Below are 4982 nucleotides of genomic sequence, written 5' to 3' on the forward strand. Positions count from 1 at the left end.
AATCGATGAATATATAAATCAAACGAGCGGAGTCAATAATTCAAGATTAATATTCATCAAATTACAAATTTATTGAAATTTCAAGAGAGTGAACCGCATAAATAAATATATATATAGTTATCAATTATCATTATTGTTTTAAGAGCCGTTTACCAAACGCTTATCCGGATAAGCCCTTACCAAGTCACATTATTTTATCGGATGAATATGACAAGTACCAAAAATCTTACCCGGTAAGAACGAGACAAGAAACAATAGTCTTTTACGGTAAGTGAAGACGACGACTCTTACCATAGTAAGAGCTTATCGGGTAGATTATTGCATACGGTGTTGTTTTTGTGGAGTAAAATCTTTCCCGATAAATAAGTAATAGTGTTGAATTTTACCGGTAAACACTTATCGGGTAAGTATTTAATAAACCGCCGCTTAATTTCACTCACATGAGAGAGGTCCCTTCCTCTACGGGCCGTCAAATTCTTTTGTTAAATGCTCCAGCCCAAGGGACACTTTGGTCATTTTAGAATACTTTTTAAAATAAACTTAAGCAATTAAGTGTATTACTATTATAGTTGGGGCTGTAAACAAACCGAACATTCAGTGAACCGTTCGTGAACCGTTCGACTGTAAGTTCGTTTATATTCGTTTATTTAATAAATGAACGAACATGAACAATTTTTTTGTTCGTTTAATTAAACGAACGAACATGAACAAGAGTCATGTTCGTTCGTGAACGTTCGTTTGTTTACTGTTCGTTTATATTCGTTCGTTTATGTTCGTTTATATACTAAATTTAATATACAATCTTTTGTTTGTTTACTTTAAATTCAAATAATATTTATTTATGTTTCTTTAGCTCGTTCGTTTATGTTCGTTCGTTTAGCATTTAACGAACGAACATAAGCGAACACGAACACACATGATTTCTAAACGAACGAACACAAACACAAATATTTTCATTCATTTACTATTCGTGTTTGTTCAGTTAAGTTAAACGAACGAACATGAACAAGCCTCCGTTCGTGTTCATTCGGTTCGTTTACAACCCTAATTATAGCTTGTGTACAAATATGTAAAGCAACTTGAAAAAAACTAAAAGTAATTCCACCGACCACCGAGCATCTCGAATAACCTTTCTGAAATATAGTTACAAAACATAAAATTTCTAATAAGAATTACATTCATCTCTAAGAGGTTTTTTTATTTTAGAGATTTTAATATAAATTATATTATTATAATATTTTCTAATTTATCATCTCAATACACTTCTTAAAAAAAACTTTTTATAAAAAAATAATAACTCAATCTAATTAGTGGAATTAAATAAAATAATCATTTTTCTCTCCTAACAACAAGTTTTAGAGAACTCTATACAATTAAAGTTTTCTTAGTAATTCTCTATTTTAAAAAACAAGATAGCAAAACTATTGGAACATTTTAGAGAACAAAAACTCATATATACCTACTACTTATTACTAACATGATATATACCTGTTATATCCATATTAAAACCATAAATATTCTGAAATGAGTAATAAATAAAATAAAATATAAAAGTTCATGTCACATTAAACAGGCTAATATACGGACACATAGAAAAAGTGGTTGTAAGTAACAAGAGTTTTAGAAAGAAACTTATAATTTATGTTCGTTCTGATTCATTTCTTTTCGGTTTTTATTTTTTTAGAACACGAGTTTTTTTAATCTCTTCTCATTTTCCTTCCCCTTTTCTTTTTATATGTAAAAAAAGTTCCAATAACACATCGTTAATATCTCTTAGAATATTTTGTAGTTACTTTATCAATTAAGGTTAAATACATGAAATAAACAACTTACTTTTATAAATTTCATAAGAGGTCGGCTAAATGCATCCATATATCGTTAAATGTACCCTTACATACCAATTTTCTCACACACATCAATAACAAGACTTACTTTTTACATTCCAATACATGATTTGACCTTGTTCTTACATAAAATGGGTGTATATGACATTACCTTTTCATAATTATAATATTTTACTTTCATTTTTTTTCTTATTCAAATTATTTTTATTAGAACGCTGTACTTTGAACAATCTACTGTTATAACAACGGTTAACCTGTTATTTTTTAAATTGGTTAATTCTTTATTTGTTTTGCTTACATGATTTAAATAAGATGATGTGAATAACATGTCATTCTAATTACTTAACCTAAATAAAAAAAAAGAACTCTTTAAAAAAAATTAATGGTTTTTTCACTTTCACTCGTGACGAATCATATCTCACCCAAAGTATATATTCATCCCTTTCTTCAAAATAAAAATAAAACCTTTCGAAATTCTTTTCACTATTATTATACACTAAATATTCAAAATATATATATATATATATATATAATATTTCTTATTTTCTTTGTTTAAAAAATACATATTTTTTGATATTTTTTTTAAAAATGTTTACAAGATAGATTGTGCCTTACAAATGAACAAGCAAGTTTTCAAACGAGTCGAGTCAAACATTTGTGTTATTCAGCGTTTTAAGTTAAACGAATAAGTTGCTAGACTTTTTTTAACGAATAAAATTTCGAACTTTTTGAAATCAAGCTTACTTAAATTGAATAAATAAATCCTTCAACTTTTTATAATCCTTGAACTTTTTTATATTGAACGATTGAATTTATGAACGTTTTTTTCATTGAATAAGTTCTTACAGTCATAAAACAAAAGAAACATACCTATTCTTTTATTGTGTATCAATAAATCAATAGCATAGTTCAACAAACCAATATAAGAAATACCATTTTTATTAACCATTATTTATTTTTTGGATTCAAATGGCAATCACAGGTTTTTGTTGTGATGTCGTGATTGTAAGTTGAATATGAAAAATAAATAATTATTAACTTTTTTTAAAAGAACAGTAATGACGATTGCTAGAGTTTCAGTATACTTCAAAGACGATTTATGTAATCACTCTTAATACGAATGTATCATTTTGTTTTCTCCAACGTATATAATTGGTAGATAGTTTTGTAATTTTACTAATCCTTTTATGGGTTATCTTTTTCTTTCTATTGCAACCATGGGCGGACTTACCTAAGTGGTATGGGTGGCACGTGCCACCGTATTATTTTTCCGCCGAAAGGGTAAAAAATTTAGGTTTGTGAACGGTGCTACTGTATCGTTTTAGAAGGTGCTACCGTATTTTTTGAAATCCAAATAGTGCAACTAAAAAATTTAGGTTTGTGAATGGTGCTACCGTATCGTTTTAAAAGGTGCTACCATATTTTCCTCATTTCTACCATACTTTTTGTAATTATTTTTGGGTATATATTGACCTTTTTCAAAAGATGAAGACGTGTCGGGTACAAGTTTAAGAGTTGTTTATCGGTCATATAAAAACCATATTTTTTGTAATTATTTTTAGATGTATATTATATTATTAGGGCTGTAAATGAACCGAACGTTCAGTGAATCGTTCGTGAACCGTTCGGCGGGAAGTTCGTTTATTCAATAAATGAACGGACATGCACAATTTTTTTGTTCGTTTAGTTAAACGAACGAACATGAACAAGAGTCACATTCGTTCATTTATGTTCGTGAACATTCATTCATTTACCGTTCGCTTACGTTTGTTTATATTCGTTCGTTTATTTTCGTGAGCGTTCATTCATTTACCGTTCTTGAAATCCAAGGAGGTATAAAAATTCTCTTGTGGTTACGGAGGTTCAAATACGGTAACTCCGGACTATCTGCAAAGCATGTGGTCGCACTGGTATTAGTCGGCTCGCATAGCGGGTTGGATATTCAGGTTAATAAAAAGGAAAACCATTCTTGCCAACATTTGGCTTCAAACATTGTTCACCATCTCCGTTACCATTGAAATGATTTTGATATCCTATCGAGTCTAACACTATCAAGTCTTGAATATAACATCATCATCAAAATCACGATCTTGTTTCTAACGGTATAAATTAACTGTTCAATAAACATTGACCTCTTAGGTTTAAAAATGTTGATGAGACATGAATATACAATTTGGACCATAACTGAAAAAAAATTATCAAATCAAAAAAGTTCGGTTAAAAAAAGAAGGCGTTCAAAATTGGTCGTGTTAAAACACAAATAGTTATCTACTGACAACCAAATAAGTAATTGTATTAACACATTGAATTTATGAAGGAAAAAAGTAGCATAGAAATTAGAAATAGTTTCACAGTGTAAGCTAATACAACTGATTTTTTAAGAGCGGCAAGAAAGATTTTCATGTTTGTTGGTTCTTTGAGAGGTGACTGAATCTTTCATCGGCTCATCTGTTATAGCTTGGAAATTGGCTTCGAACCTGCAACCGCCAGAAAAACCAAACAATCTATGTACACAGGGCCCTGTTGTAATGAGCCTTGGGATTTTATCAGCTTGTAAAACGTGTACAACTTCTTGTCAGAACAAGATTAAACATGATTTTCTTCAATCTCGGTATCCGCATCTCATAATCCAACATCCTTCTTTAATTTCATTACTCCTACGATTCCCGATTTGGAGTCCGTATGAACATGGTGTTGAATCCTCCGTTAAACAGAATTGGTGATCATGAAGTCAGTTTGAAGTTTAACGATCGAAGGCAGGTCAGATGGAAGCATCCTAATCACCGATTTTGTGGATACGAATCCTAACATGATTTCAGGTTTTCCAGAGTTATATATTTTCACTTGATTATAATGAATGTTTATGTTTAGTTGATTGCACATTTGAACTATGGAAGATTTTGTTTCCTTATTTGTGATCTAGATCTGTTTAACTGCGGAAATATCGGGAAGAACAGCTTTGGAGCCAAATCATGAAAAGGAAAGTAAATATGATCCTAAGAGAAGTATAATTCCTAAACTCTAAAACCTTCCATATCTAATATCTTCTCAATCACTATAAATTAACACCACTTCTCAATACTATGCTTCAACTTCTTCTTCACCATCAGGGTTTATATCTTTGCATTTGTCTATCGA

The sequence above is a fragment of the Cynara cardunculus genome, assembly GCF_001531365.2.
Source record: "Cynara cardunculus var. scolymus isolate 2C chromosome LG 5, CcrdV1, whole genome shotgun sequence".
NCBI classification, from domain to species: Eukaryota; Viridiplantae; Streptophyta; class Magnoliopsida; order Asterales; family Asteraceae; genus Cynara; species Cynara cardunculus.